The 17,200-nt window shown below is 33.2% G+C and overlaps 1 protein-coding gene and 1 long non-coding RNA gene across 2 annotated transcripts in view; one reads left to right on the top strand and one right to left on the bottom strand.

Annotated features, from left to right (window-relative positions):
- Positions 1–17,200, top strand: part of LOC147840021 (uncharacterized) — a 364,757-nt gene that overhangs the window by 280,881 nt on the left and 66,676 nt on the right. The gene's annotated exons all lie outside the window — the stretch shown is intronic.
- On the bottom strand, positions 3,432–4,688 carry LOC147833135 (uncharacterized). Its single transcript, XR_015513642.1, has 4 exons — positions 4,619–4,688; positions 4,489–4,546; positions 4,328–4,398; positions 3,432–4,248 (listed from the first exon to the last, which is right to left on the bottom strand). It is a non-coding gene; the product is annotated as an uncharacterized LOC147833135 (long non-coding RNA).

Below are 17,200 nucleotides of genomic sequence, written 5' to 3'. Positions count from 1 at the left end.
TGATTTTTTTATAAGATGTTTACAATTTAAGACTTTCTAATTTAAAAAAAAACAAAAAAAAAAGGTTTTATCTACAAAAGTTGAACTCTAGTTTGGCTCCATAAGGTTTTTTTTCTGTAAGCTAATCAGCATTGGCTTATTGGCTGAAATGCACACACGGGGACCAAACAGGATCAGATATGTGTAAATGTGATGATTTAGAAGCATTTTTGACATTATAATGAAGTGTTTAATTTTACAAAAAGAAACAGTTAATAAAAAATGCAATATATTAAATATGAAATTTTTATTTTGACATTTTTCAGTGTTTATTAGACAATAAGCAAATGATTTGTTTAAAGTTTATTTTCTTTTAAAGTCTTTAAATGTGATATTAAGCCTTTAAGGGCCAATTTAATTCATGGGGCATATAGTTCAAGACATTTAATTTGGTAACACTTCATTTTGATGGTCCATTTGAGTATTAGTAGACTGTCTGCTTAATATATGTTGATACTGCTCCTTCAACAGACATTTAACTGACTATACAATTGACTAAACTTTGCAAGTACATGTCGATCAAACAGTCTACTTACTGCATAATCTAATGAGAATTAGTTGGCATCTAGATGCAATGTAACTTAAACTCAACAAACGGACCATCAAAATAAAGTGTGATCTATAATTCATATAAAGCATATAATTTAATAAATACATATTACCATATTAATTACATAAAATTAACAGCTGAACTGGATAAAATATTAAGCATACAGCCTTGTATGCCTAATCTGAACAAGAAAAAATATTTTTCCTAAAACATGAATTAAATGTTGTAGAAACCAAAAATTTTACTTTCTCAAACATCAACGTATTGTTACAACACCATTTTTTTTATTGAATTAAATTTATAAGCAGACTGATTGTATTTCTTGAAAAGTAATTCCGTAATTAATGATCTGCAAGACAGAACCTTATAATTGCAAGTGGATTTTTTTTAGAATCAGAAGGTTCCATTTGCATTTGCCCTGTTTGGTTTACCTCAATTTGCAATTTTGATAATTTGCATTTAGCGTCTCAGTCATGTTAATGTATAACAGAGAACTGTTACACACATATTGCTTGCTATATGGAATGAAAAACTTTGAAGCTTAATATCTCAAAATCCTTTAGAACACAGATAGAACCTTAAAATTCCAAGGCGACGATATTTTAAAATTAATTTCAATTTGTTATTCAAAGCTGAATCTCAGCATCATTACTCCAGTCTTCAATGTCACTTGGTCTATTGGAAATCATCTTAATAATCACATTTGCTGCTCTATCGTGAGGTTACAGATTTGCTATGCTGATGATATTGTTTGTAATCTACCAACATCACCGGCACAAGATTGCTTAAAACATGCTTTTTTTTGTGGTGTTAATATAATATAAAGGCACCAATACCAGTTCACTGACTACCACAAACCTTAGTAAATCATCTTGGGAGGCGACTAAATAGTCTCCACCCATAAATTTAACATCTGAATGGAAAACTCTTGCTAATACACATTCAATGAGCCAGCCACTGTAAGCCACTATGTCCTTATTTTTCATCATAACATTTTTTTTATTATTATTATCAGTCTGTAATAAATTCTGCCAGTATTTTTTAACACTAGCACACTTTTTAAAATAATATTTAGCCCACAGTTTCATTGGTGGTAACACACATCAAGCCATACACTACAAGAACATCTGCAAAAAGTAAGCTTTTTAAAAATCATTATATTATTAATCCATTTTAACAGATCTCAATGTATCATCAAGTCCCAATCCCATGGCATGAAAGCAAAGCCTATTAACCATCCGCTAATATTTTAGCACAGTGCTGTTTTTTTAAGCAGAGCTAATGATGTGTCTTTTTTTTTTGTTGTTTGCATGATTTATTTGAAATTCATGAGGTGTCCAACTGCACAAGTTGACATGTGTCTCCATGGGGATAAATTATTGAGAAGACTTTGGTGTGTGGCAGCTGAAAGTCGAGACCATTAATAATGCAGAGGTCTGTATACAGTTAAAGCGTTATTACTTCTCTCGTAAGCTTTACGTTTTTTGCTTCACTGCATGGTGTCGTTTTTATTATTCGGATATTAGTGAAAAAGAAATGAAAGGGCTAGAATCTGAAATTGCAATGCCACAAAATGTCAAATATGTTTTTTAAATTCCCTTCTTAACTATCCATGCTTCTGGTGGAAAACCATATCGCTTCTCAATGCGATTACCACCTTGGGTCATTTGCTTTCTATGGCATTACTATTGGAGTAAACCATAAACATCAATGCTATCAAGAGATCATTCTGGAAAGTTGTGTCTCTCTAAGCAACTTCTCCATTCTGTCATGGTCTCAAAAAGCCTTATCATCTAAACTGATTGCAGCGGTGTGTATGTCTATATGCTTTTCAATTAATAGTTGCTGGATTCCTGTGGACAAAAGCACAAAATTGGACGAGACGTGTACAGCACGGACAGAGGAATCCTCTGATGGCTCTGCCAGGCTTTTCTTCTCTTCTCGGATGTCCTGAGACAATCGTACAGCTGTCTGATGCTCTCCCCGCTCAGTAAGGAAGCGCCACACATCCATCATGCTCAGAGGGCGCCAGCACCGTTCCAACTCTCGCTCAACACTCTTTCTGCGCCTGGAAGAAGGCCAGACGTTTCTCAATCCTGAACGGGATCCTCTCAGCACTGCAAACATCTCCAGTTTTTTTTGTTTTTTTTTTTGTATGGGTTTATGCATGCTAATGTGCAGCACAGCTATGTAATCTACTCTGGGGTGTTATGTTTGTCTACAGAACTTGTTTATCTAGCAGAAGCATTTGGGAGGAAGTAGAACAAAGGATGGAGCGAGCAGATGTGTTGCATGGTTTGCATCACCCCACAAATCATCTTTTGGCATGACATAAAAAGAGAGATTCAGCTGTATGTACCTGACATACTGTACCAGCCTTGATCCAGAACCAAGCTATGGTCCTCACTGCCTACATAGATTCATATTCAATTCATGTTTTTTTCAGCTAAACATAGAAGTTCTTGTGAATTGAAACTGCTTCAGTCTAGTTTTCAGAGATGAAGTTCAGTTTAGTTCAGTTCAGTGTGATTTAAAATACTGAAGAGTTTAAATACTGAAGAGCAAATCCATCGATTCGCAGCTCCACAAGTCCCAAACCAAGTGTGGCGCTCGAGGGGTTTATTATTTTTAGCTTAGGTAGGTTGCATTCACTCCCTTACACAAAACACCAACTACGCCAGATTGTGGCGCAGGGGCTGGAGAACAGCAAGGAGGGAGCAAACACACAAGAGGTTTCAATAAAGAATTTGTAACGACTACGCCACCCCAACTTAATGGGAAATAAAGTTCAAATAAGGACACAGGTTCGTTCCCTTTAAAATGAGTGCAGGCAAAAACGTAGAAACGGTTAATAAAAATACAAAATTTATTCTGCTTAAGCAATGGAGTTTACACTTGCATAAAACCACAATTAAAAAGCACATTTTCTCAATATGGAGCAACAGTAATCAAATAATAATAATGATAATAATGATAAACACAAACACTAAACCCAGGAGCTGGGCTCTCACCAGGACAAGTGAACACCAAAGAATAAATCCACAGCACTCTATAGACACCACAGTGTACTTCACCCACTCAGCATCACACCACTCAAAGAAGTTCAGTTCAGTTCACTAAAAGGCCCTTCCACCCGTGAGGTCCAGGCTCCTGGAAAACACAAAAGGTGCAAATATACAAACACTATACTCAAATCAATTATAAAAATTACTGTTGCTCACAGAAATAAACACGTCAGACTTCCTAGTTTTACAATAAAACATTAAACTTAAAACATTAAACTAATATCACAACTGAGGAAAATCAAAACCAATACAACCAAGATGAAATACTAAAATAACAAAATGTGTGGTGTGGCTAAAACTTATAGCAGCAATACTAACAACACCATGAAATCAACATCCAAAAACATAAATAAAAGGAACTCAAATTACACGCAAAACGAAAGTGAAACATGAAAACTGAACCAAACTGAACACAACCTGCCCCCCTCTACTTGAGGCGATATCCACGACAGTTTGTTCGATGTGATGGCAGAGCTCCTGATCGCTACTGGAATGGCTCGAATATTAAAACGGATGCCTGGTGCAGGATGCACCCATATAATTTGATAGAAAGGCAACAGTAACGCAACGTTATTCGCAATGGAGAAGGAGGATCTGTATGAAACAAACAGGGTTAGCCACTATCGTCAGAAAGTGCTTAACATGCACATGACTTAAAAAGGCAAGAACTCACCACAGGTATAACAGTCAGAAGCAGCAGTCTTTTAACCAACATATGATCATTAAAACAGGAGGCAGGAAACACTAGAGCGACAGAGAACTAATAATTACAAAGAATCACCCAGGAAATGCCTCCCCAGTTAATTCAAGCCACTGCGTGTGATGTAAACATACCTGTGCACAGCTTACAGCGTACTCATACAGCTTCACTCATGCAGTCTATGTAACAACCCTAAATTTTACACGACCATTAGTATTACACTAAGGTTCAGGTTAACAGCAGCCAAAAAGCCAACGCACTTACTTGCAAACACTACCAACCAGAGACCCAAAACCAGGAAGTGATGCAAAAGACCTGAAGTCAGACGTGACCTGCTGTGAGGCTGAACTTCCCAGTTTATATAGCAGGGTGCCACCTGCTGATAGGTGGGTGAAACTGTCAGTCACCACACCCATTCTATCACACAAGCAAGCCAGTGGTGACAGTGGCGAGAAACAAACTTCCCCAATTGATGAAAGTGAAGGAAGAAACCTTAAGAGAAACCTTGCTCAGTTGGACACGACCATTTCTCCTCTGGCGTAGCTTCTTGTGCAGAGCTGCAGTCTAAGCACCGTAGGCTAGAGAACGCTAGACGTCACCTACAGGATCCGCAGTCTCCTGCTCTCCACTACTCCATGACCGCCACAGCATCTGCTTAGGATACAGCCTGGTCCAGGATTATGGATAATATCTTAAAAGATTTATTTTAAATCAGCTTTATCAGTTATCAAGAAACCTCACACATTACAGTTTTATAACGATCTACATTACAGTAAGAACTAACTAAAAATGACTGCAATGTTTCACAGCTGAATGTGCACACAAGTCTATTTGCTCGGCAGCGAACAAGAGATAACTGTGATTGCATATTACCATTGGATACTCCCAATACAAATTATGTTTTACAATAGACCAATATATCCTTCTATCGGACTTCTGGATAGGTAGCAACCAGAGAATTGCCTTTAGTGGGGAACTCTTTTTAAGTAGATGCTGTTCTTAAAAACAAACTGCATATTTGCAATCTTAACAGCTACAATCTTCCCTGAAAAATTCTCAAATATACATTATGTGGTTCAAAAGCTTCAGTTTTTCTCAAACTGTTTTGTTTAGCCTTCTGCTTGCCACTCGTTGAGGGCGAAGTGATACACACAGCTAAAGAGGCTGGACTAGTGCTGATACTACTAAAATATAGCATGGCTATCCAACTATCAGCTTCAAGTACCAGAAAGAATTGTTGTGTTCACACTAAATATATTGTCAAATAATACAATTAAACAAAAACAATACAAAAGAAAGAAACTGACAAAAAGCTATAAAAGAAAATGGTTTAGAATCTTTAATTAAAAAGTAATAATATATGAAATTCAATTATATTAAAGTATTTATTATAATAAATTATGGACCATTTTGAGGGATGTAAACAATAACAATGCTTCTAATGTATTTCCTGTTTTTTTTTTTGTTTGTTTTTTTAATTTCCATAGCTTCCAAGAATCCAAAAAGGCCCACATATTGACAAATAATGTAAAGTAATGTAATGCAATGTGTATTTATATTGCGCATTTATTATGTATGGCCATACACCCAAAGCGCTTCACAATCATAAGGGAGGGCTGTTCACACCACCACCAGTGTGTAGCATCTACTTGGATGATGCGACGGCAGCCACAGGACAACGGCGCCAGTGCGCTCACCACGCACCAGCTATTGGTGGAGTGAGGAGACAGTGATAGAGCCAATACAGTGGATGGGAATGATTGGGAGGCCATGATCATAAGGGGTGATTGAGGGACTTTGACCAGGACACCGGGTTTACACCCTAACTCTTTAAGAGAAGTGCCATGGGATTTTTAGTGACCACAGGAAGTCAGGACTTTGGTTTAACGTCCCATCCAAACGCCCACTGACAGTGTAGTATATATATATATATATATATATATATATATATATATATATATATATATATATATAGTTTAGGTTATACTTATAAACCCTTTATTCTGACACAGTTTTTGATTAACAGGTTTAGATTTCCAGTGTGGTTTTACCCACAAACATTTTGTACATTATGTCAATTTCTTAATAGATCAACTTGTTTATAACTAGAATAAATACCATAATTTCCTTTAGTTTTTCAAAATAAAAGTCATGGTAAAAAAATAATAATAATAATTTGCATATGCATTTAACTCTGAATTAATCAACCAGATATTGTAATGCTGAGCCAAAAAAAACATCTGCAAAGGCAAGAACCGCACTGTTCGTCAAGCCTGCATTTCAAGTGTTTCAACACTTCTACGATCAAACTGACTTCTGCTGTGTGTAAGGGATCTGGGGATGTTTGGTAGTGTTCTTGTCTGCTTTATTTTGATATTTTCCTTTTGGCTTTCACTTTTAAGTCCTTTTTTGATGTTCTTGTCTTGTTTTTGTTTGCTAACCCCAAACTGACGGTGTCCAGGTGTGTCTTGTTTTATCATTAGTTTTGGTGTATTTGCACCCCTGTGTTTACCTCCTGTCTTTGTTGAGATTTGTTTGTTTTTACGTGGCTTGTCTGGTGAATTCTTGAAATTATTTGTCTTGTTTGTTTTGTGTTTCATGTCGAGTCTTGAACGACTGTGGGTTATTTTACGTGTTTCAGTGCTGAAACACATTAGAGGTGAATGAAATGTGACTTAAAATAGCAGTCGTAATAATTTCAAATAACTTGTACAAGTTAATATAATATTATGATACACTTTTTAGTTAATTTAGAGACTTTTTGGCTTCCATATTTTCATATTCTCATTTTTTTTCCAGACTGATGTAACGAAATCATTCAAAATAAACTTTTAGGTGTATATTTTGTCACTCATTGTCAGTTTGTGTCAATAGATTTCATTTATAATAAATATTTATTCTCTGAAGTATTTTTTTTTTCCTACACTAAAGGATTTTTTACAGAATGAATATTTTTATACACAATTTGCCTGATTATATACATTTTATTAAATGAAAGATGTGTTTTTTTGTTGTTGTTGTTGTTGTTGTTGTTGTTGTTGTTGTTGCTGTTTGTTTGTTTTCCTTTGGCAGTATTTTCTGAGTATTAAAAATAGATTCACAAAATTTGGAGTTGAAGTCAGAATTATTAGCCCCCCTGTTTATTTTTTTCCCCAATTTCTGTTTAACAGAGATACTATTTTTTCAACACATTTCTAAACATACTAGTTTTAATAACTCATTTCTAGTAACTGATTTATCTTATCTTTGCCATCATGACAGTAAATAATATTTGACTAGACACTTCTATACAGCTTAAAGTGACATTTAAGGCTTAACTATGTTAATTAGGTTAACTAGGCAGGTTATTGAATAATGATGGTTTGTTCTGTAGACTATTGAAAATATATATATATAATTTAAAGGGGCTAATAATTTTGGCCCTAAATTTTTATTTATTTATTTTTTAATTGTTTTATTTATTTATTTTTTTATAATAAAAACTGCTTTTATTCTTGCCAAAATGAAACAAAAAAAAGAATAAGAAAAATAAGACTTTCCCCAGAAGAAAAAATATTATCAAACATACTGTGAAAATGTCCTTGCTCTGTTAAACATTGTTTGTGAAATATTTAAAAAAGAAAAAACAAAAACAAAGGGGGGCGGCTAAAAATCCTGACTTCAACTGTGTGTGAGTGTGTGTGTGTGTGTGTGTGTGTGTGTGTGTGTGTGTGTGCGTGCGTGCGTGCGTGCGTGCGTGAGTGTGTGTGTGTGTGTATATATATTATAGAACCTGACTTATCTAGCGTCAAGATTTTTTGGCTATGTTTAAAATACCATATAATTAATAAAGTAGCACCTAGTTTGAATATTTAACTATTTGTTGAATATTTAACTTTTTTTTTTCATTATTATTTTTTACATAATTATTAAGCATGGTTAATAACAGATTTTGGGTATGGTTTTAGAATTGTTTTTCTTTATAAAAGACCTGTTAATTAATTAATTAATTGTAATAATAATAATGATGATAGTAATAATAATAATAATAATTATCATTATTATTATTATTATTATTAATAATAATTGTATTATTATTGTTATAAATGATTGATTAAGGTTATTAATTATTGTTGTCGCTGTTATTATTATTATTATTATTAGTAGTAGTAGTAGTAGTAGTAGTAGTAATAGTAGTAGTATTACTAATTATTATTATTTTTATTATCATCATCATCATCAACAACAACAACAACAACAACAACAACAACAACAACAACAACAACAACAACAACAACAACAACAACAACAACAACAACAACAGGTCTTTATGATTGGTGACAAAACCAAAAACAAATTTTAGCCTTGTCATCTTGCCATCTTGCCTTTTTTTATTTTATTTCAATTGCAGCCAACATTTCCAACAGATGTTTCATCTTTATTTTCCATCCAAACATCGTTTACATTTTAGAGTCAAAGCATCATGTAAATATGACTTTTTTTCCCCCGCCATAATGAGCCGAATTTGTTTGTTATCAGCATTTTGTAGTACATCCAAGCATGCTCACTGAGATATGCAACACTAAGTTTATGGGTCAGTTGAACAGACAATAAAACAACCAATCAACCGCAGATTGTTTTCTCTTGCACCTGCATTATTGCCCGAGGAAGGGAAGGTAAACACTGGTAAATAAAAGAGTAGGGAAAACGGATGCCAATAATCACCCTTGCTGCCGTGGCCCTGCATAGTTGTTTTCTGCACACATTCGCACATCACGCTTTGTACTATGGCGATGTAAATTAGAGAAGCAATTCCCTCTGCAAAAACATGACCTGGGGTTACTTGTTGTACCTCTGCTTGACCAGCTGTAAAATTAGGAGCAAGGGAGGCTCTCGCTGCTTCTTTGCGGAGTAAATAATTTATATTAAAAACGTCTTTCACAGGAGCACTCAATAGATGCCGAGGGCCATACAGACAGTGTGCCAAGCATTTTTTTTTTTTAAAGACGCACGGGACTGTAAACGCAATATTCGTTCGCACAGGAGATTGTAGATAGAAGTGAGATTTGTTTTCAGACATCTTCCCAGCGCTAAAACAAATTTACGCTCTAGAAATAGTGCTGTTCTGTGTGGCGTACCAGAGCATTTCCACAGATGTGTTGGTCTGATTTGGAGATTGAAATGTGCGGCCAGTAGAACTGAAGGACAGTGGAATAATAAAAAAAAAGTTTAGGATGAAATAAGTCTGTTTGTATAGGTGTGTTTGCGTGCGTTTCCATTTACACACACAGTGGTGAAAAGCAACACAGTCAAATACTTAAATTACTGTAATTAAGTAGTTTTTCTCAGGAATTTTAGTTTTAAAAATGTGTACTTTTACTTTCTCTTGAGTACATTTTTAGTGCAGTATTGGTACTTTAACTCCACTATTTTCCTTTATCCTGCAGACACTACTTTATTTTTTTCCACTCTTATCTTTTCTTGTTTTTTTGTCCTGTGATTCCCGTCTAATAAAATCCCACATAGAAGGTAAATCGCATCATAATGAACAACCTCAAGTCATGGGCGATTTATAATTGCAGCAAACTGTTTGGAAGCATTGAAAGTGTCCAAGAAGATGTCTAATTTTTTTTACACACATTGACCCAGAGACTGTTTGAATGCATATCTCTGAAGAAAAGATGACGGATGTTTACTGTTTGATGAACGAAATGGCCCTAAACACCCAGCAGTCATGACACCAGATTGACGTTGTTCTCCAACACCGTGGGGAAAATGCATTTTGTTTGGAAATGAAAATCAGTTGACTTCAGAACCCAATATTAGGCCAATGTCAATGTCCAACTTCCAAATTAAATTCAACTAAATTACAACGGCATTGGTGGTACAACTTGACATTGTTTGGACGGTACCACTATGGTGTCTATTAGACATTGGATTTTAGTTGCCATATCTGTCGAAAAAATGTCAGTATTTGACGTCAATATGATGTTGGTTTAAGATGTTGGCTCTATTTTGGTCACTTTCCAACAATCTAAAATCAACCAAATATCAACGTCATTTGATTTTGTTACTGGACTTCACAATAACATTGTGCTTAGACGCTGGCTAGACATTGATTTTTGGTCACCTGACATCACAATCTAAATCTAACCTAATATTAACGTCTTATGATTTTGCATGGTTGCTGGGCAATAACTAAATGCACTACAGCATGCTACGTTTACACGCATCCACAAATTACATGTAAATGCATCAGCTTTTGAAAGTGCTACTTTTTACTCATACTTTGATTAATATTTACAACAGATACTTTTACTCGCAAAACATTTTTAGGCAAGTAATGGTAATTTTACTTAAGAATGATTTTCAAGTACTCATTCCACCTCTGCACACACACACACACACTAAATAAATATTATATAAAGATGCAAATTTGTAAAAAAAAAAAATAGTTTAAAACCTAGTTTCCAATATATATATATATATATATATATATATATATATATATATATATATATATATATATATATATATATATATATATATATATATATATATATATATATATATATATATATATATATATATATATATATATATATATATATATATATATATATATATATATATATATATATTAACATTTTTAAACATAATAGTTTTAATAACTAATTTATAATAACTGATTTATATTTGGCGACGCAGTGGCGCAGTAGGTAGTGCTGTTGCCTCATAGCAAGAAGGTTGCTGGTTTGAGCATTGGCTCAGTTGGCTGTGTGGAGTTTGCATGTTCTCCCTGCGTTCGCTTGGGTTTCCCCCACAGTCCAAAGACATGCAGTAGAGGTCAACTGGGCAGGCTAAATTGTCCGTAGTGTATGACTGTGAATGAATGTGACTGTGTGGATGTTTCCTAGAGATGGGTTGCGGCTGGAAGGGCATCCGCGTCGTAAAAACTTCCTGGATAAGTTGGTGGTTCATTACGCGGTAGCGACCCCGGATTAATAAAGGGACTAAGCCGACAAGAAAATGGATGAATGAAAAAAAAAAGAATGAATGATTTATTTTATCTATGCCATGTTGACAGTAAATAATATTGTACTAGATGTTTTTCAAGACTCTAGTATTCAGCTTAAAGTGACATTTAAAGGTTTAACTGGGTTAATTAGGGTAACTAGGCAGGTTGGGCACTTGGACAAGTTATTGTATAATGATGGTTTGTTCTGTAGACAATCAAAAAAAAAAATAGCTTAAAGGGTCTAATAATTTTGACCTTAAAATGTGTTTTAAAAAAATAAAACCTCTTTTTTTTAGCCAAAATAAAACAAATAATACTTTGTCCAGAAGAAAAAATATTATCAGACATATTGTGAAAATGTCCGTGCTCTGTTAAACATCATTTGGGAAATATTTAAAAAAGAAACAAAATTCAAAGGGGGCTAATAATTCTGACTTCAACTAATTATTATATTATATTATATTATATTATATTATATTATATTATATTATATTATATTATATTATATTATATTATTTCTAAATTTATTAGTCTACTCCACATAAGGAATTTTAATCCCATAATGGTATTCTAGTAAATCATTTCTATACTGAAACATCGCACCCCAGATTTAGAAAAAAAAAAAAAAAATCTTTGATCACATACCCAAATCATCTGTAAGCTATTAATGCCTCAGCCGTCTAATTGGTGAGCTTGCTTTTCTTAATACAACAGTGTTGTATATGTGTCCATCACAGTAATTTAATAATGGCCATTTCATGCTTCTCTGACTCTTCAAGCAGCTTGCTCTGGCTGACCACAGGGAGCAGATATTGATTGAAACCCAGAAGCCAGGATTGTGAGAGAGGCAGAGCTGCCAGGTCCTGCCCGCCGGTATTCATACACATTCACAATCTCCTTCCTGCCCACAGGAAAAATTCAGCGCTCTTTCATAACTCTGGAGACTTAATAGAGCTCTCATTATGCTTTCAAAAATAACAATAGATAAAAATGGGCCGCTGTTAATTCTACAAAAATGCTTTGTTGTTTCCACCAAAAAAAGTGTTTATTTAATTTAAAAATGTTTGATTGTAATTAAAGTTGTTTAATTACATTTAATAACATTTTGGTGGTATTAAAAAATTAATTGAGTGTAAAATCAATGTAGACAAAGTTTAAATAAATTGTCTAGCAAGACATTTTGAATTCGTATTGAAGTCATATTTGATTGCAGGTGTTTTGTTAAATTTTTGCTAACAAACATGCTTGTTCTGTTATAGTTATTTTAATAAAAACTAAATTAAATGAACACATACGTGCATTCAAACATGAACAAACTGAATGAAAGCATGAGAAAAATGAGTATGAAAACAAAATAATGTATCGTCTTTTTGTCTGCTTGACAAATGTTTTACTCAAATACTTTTACTATTTTTTTCAGCTGTATTTCAGTTTATACATATATTGTAAGTGCATAAATGTCAAAGCATTCGTTTTGTGTTGAATGAACAGTATAACAGCAAATTAACAGTGTATTAAAGAGCCCCTATTATGGGTTTTTGAACATGGCCATCCATGTAGTGTGTAACACAGCTCTAAGTGTAGTGAAATATCCAGCTAAGGCTTAAATCTGAAAGTGCACAATGTTTAAAACTATTGATTCATTTATAAAAGAGTCAACACAGATTTCAGGGTAAGGTAAATATTTGAGGTCAGAGAGATCTAATAAATGAATGTGTGTATTACCTGGAAAAACAACAATAAACATTCAAAAAAAAAAAAAGAAAAAAAACATTTAAAAATGTCAAATTAAAATTTTATTGAAAGCCATTAGGTTTAATGAAGTTGATTTTGATTTTGATTTTGAAGTCAATCTGATTTTGAGTTTGTTTGTTTGTTTTTTTTTACGTAATAAAAGAATAATTCTATTACAAGTACTTACATCTATAGAATCCAAATTAAATGTAGTTTACATTTATTACACAGCACTGATGATGAGGCTAGAGAGATTTTTTTTTCTTCTTTTTTTTTGCTATTTGGTAATTGTTTGCTATTTTGCAATTTTTCATTAATTAAATCTATAATTTTATATAAAATGATTTTGAAAATTTAATTACAATAAAACATACACTACAATAAAAAATACTTAACTTTTATTTAAGGTTTACAATCAAAATCCAATTAGAACCAGTTGTTTGGTCAACAAAGCTACAGCAGGTCTCTTAAATAATGCATCCGCAAAAATACACAGAAAATATATTATTTTTATATGTAATAATAACTGAAACTGATATAAAAGTGGAATAAATACAGTTAAAGTGAGCATTATTAGCCCACCTTTGCTTTTTTTTTTTTTTTTTTTTTTTTTTTTGTCATTTAAAAATTTCCCAAATGATGTTTAACAGAGCAAGGACATTTTCACAGTATACACAGGATAATATTTTTTCTTCCAGGAAAAGTCTTATTTGTTTTATTTTGGCTCGAATTAAAGCTGTTTTTAATTTTTAACATTTTTTTATTATTTAATTATTAATTATTAAAATTATTAACCCCTTTAAGCTATTTTTGATAATCTACAGAACAAACCATCATTATACAATAACTTGCCTAATTACCCTAACCTGCCTAGTTAACCTAATTAACCTAGTTAAGCCTTTAAATGTCACTTTAAGCTGTATAAAAGTGTCTTGAAAAACATCGTCATCATAGCAAAGATAAAATAAATCAGTTATTAGAAATGAGTTATTAAAACTACTATGTTTAGAAATATGTTGAAATGCTCTCTTTGTTAAACAGAAATTGGGGAAAAATAAACAAGGTGGCTATTAATTCTGACTTGAATTGTATATATTTGCACACACTTGCATAATACAGAAAATAAATAGATTGAATGGTGGGCTCAAAAATCGGCAGAAATCAGTGGGTGCAGATTCCGTATGGGCGAGGTTATTAGTTACATGAGAATTGAGTGTTTGTTTTGCTAAAGCCTCTCAGAATGAATCATGGGTTAACCTGGGCCAAAGACGGTGTGAAATGTCTAATTAAAATGAGCTCTGAGGGACATATTCCAGCAGTCCAAGATGCATAAAAATACAGACAAAGCCTTGACTGTTGTCAAAACAGAACATTAATAGAACTGCATCACAATTTTCAAATAGGTGCACACTGAAACCTAATTGTAAAGTTTGCTGTTATGCAAATTAATGTTCAAAATGCTTTTTTTTTTTGCCCCTTTTTAAGTTGTGCAACCTCTTGATCTTTTACTTCCAAACTTTAATGTTTATTGCCAATCACAAACCCACATGAAATATACATTGAGTGTACACATGTCAGATATTTTTACTATTCCACATGCAATGAGGAGAAGACAGAAAGACAAGATAAGAAAAGAGTGATGATGGTTGGGGGAGCTTTGTTGACTCTTCTTACACACACAACATCTGCCCGAGAGTGTCAGTGAACAGATAGTTTGTTTGAATAAGGTGATAGATCATTTTGGCCCTGCTGACATGGATTTATCAGGCCTTTAGCCCTCTCTCCCCTCTCTGTGGTGGGTTAGGGTACATTTTGTATCTTTAACAGCACAGTTTTACTGAGACATTCGCTGGTTTTCTTCCATCCCAAATGCAGAGGAAAGTGGCACACATATTACTTTCTCTGGGCTTTCTTTTAAATGATTTAACACATGCACACCATATATGTGCCAAACCGACATACATCTTTCCCAGAAATGTTCCTCCAGCACATGGCTCTCTTTGGAAGTTACATTGGAGGATATTTTGTGGTTTAATAATTCATTAATGTAGGAGGAAGACTCTTCATTTCAATACAGCACTACATATGAGTGCCCTATGGCCTTTCGCTTTGATCTTTACCACATTCAAGAGCTTGATTAAAACAAGTAGATTAAAAAATAGATTCATATAACCTTCATATTTTATGCTTTTAGGAATTATTATCAGGATTCTTTGGCTCATTTATTGTAGAATTAATTATGGATTAAGTTTTTTTTTTTTTTGTCGGCCAATTAAATCCAATTAAGTCTTGAGTACTGCATATCTAGATGCAATCAAATGTGAGATGTGAAAAACATTAACTAGCAGACAACATACAGTTTTTATGATGGGTTATCGAATCCACTATTTTGCTATTTATGTGTAGTAATAATAAAAATACTACTACTAATAATGCATTAAAAAAATTTTGTTTGTTTGTTGTACTGTTCCAAGTTACACTGGGCTTACTCATTCAAAATTATTATTATTATTATTATTTGTATTTTTTAGTGATCATTCTTGTAAAATTTATTATAGACTAAGAGTTACAACTAAGAGTTACATTTCGAGAGTTTAAAACTGGATTTCTAGCATATCTTTCAACATTTGGATGTGAAAATAAGTTATACCCAACCCCCACCCCCTCCCTGACAGCTATATATATATATATATATATATATATATATATATATATATATATATATATATATATATATATATATATATATATATATATATATATATGAAAATTAATTACTTAATGAATTAATATATATATTTTTTTTATCTAATTTCTTATTTATTGCAAACGTTTGTTTTGAATTAACGTGCATTTTAAACTGAAACAGAATATAAGGTTGGGGACAGAGTTTTGTCAACTCAGGCTCAATATGGATACGTACCACTGTATACATTTTTGGAGAGCACAAAATGTGTCTCAGGAGGTTTTTTTTTTTTTTTCAGTTTTTGTTTTCGCAAATCCACTGGAGGCCGCTGTGTAAATTTTTCAGATTTTAAATTTTTCTCGCGAGTGTGATTCACATCTGCTATTCTCACGTAAATCCACTAGATACCACTGTCAAATGACTGACTGACTGACTAACTGACTGACTGACCATCCGAAGACCCACCCACCCCTTCCCTAAACCCAACCGACAGTGTTTTCAAAAGCAATCCAGGAAAAGAAAAGCCCTATAGCGTCCGCCTGATTTTTTACATGTTTTTAGATCTTACCACGTTCCCACCCTGTTATTTATTTCTTTATTTTATTTTTTGCCTTTTGATTTTGTCTTACCCGGTTTTTGGAACCTTTTTTTTTTTTTTTTTTTTACTTGACTCAAACCCCACCATCACAGTCAATTTCTTTTTGTGCCTGTGTTGGGTTTTATTTTTGTGGTCATCCTCTCATTTTATACCCACCAACCCAAGTTAGTTTACATAAAATAACAGAGGTGTCACTTTAAAACTGCCCAGATCTATAATGGAAGCATTCGATTGCTTTCCTAACTTATGCTCATTTAAGACACAATTTGCAAGTTTTAAAGAAAACCACCAAGATCAATTATTGTTATTATGTGTCTGTTTAAACATGCACCCAAAACCTATAGTGTCCACTTTTTCTTTGCTTCAAATCATGTGTACAGAATCCGTTATGGAAACAGCGTCTATTTATCACTATGGAGCTCGTCCGAACAGCTACATGAACTGACTGCTTCAAGAATTGCACAAGAGGGTCAATGGCACTTGTAATGGAAAGGAAGAGTATATATATATATATATATATATATATATATATATATATATATATATATATATATATATATATATAAGTGTTTTCATGCTTAAATAAAATTAAAGCACTGAACAGAATCACATTGAAGAGCCAGGGGCTTACCCTGGTGGTTCTGCGGTATGGTTTGCATATAGGGAAGATTAGTATTAATTTTTATTGCTACCCATCAATTAAATATTGAAAATATAGGAGAAATACAGGAAAATACCTTTACAGGATGATAGTGGGATTAAATTGTAAAATACGGGAGAATCTTGGAAAAAAACGGATGGTTGTAAGGTCTGATTTCTAGATGTGATCAA

This window comes from Danio rerio, chromosome 17 (assembly GCF_052040795.2).
Source record: "Danio rerio strain M-AB ecotype USA chromosome 17, GRCz13ab, whole genome shotgun sequence".
Classification (NCBI taxonomy): Eukaryota; Metazoa; Chordata; class Actinopteri; order Cypriniformes; family Danionidae; genus Danio; species Danio rerio.
This window is presented reverse-complemented; position numbering and strand designations above follow the sequence as displayed.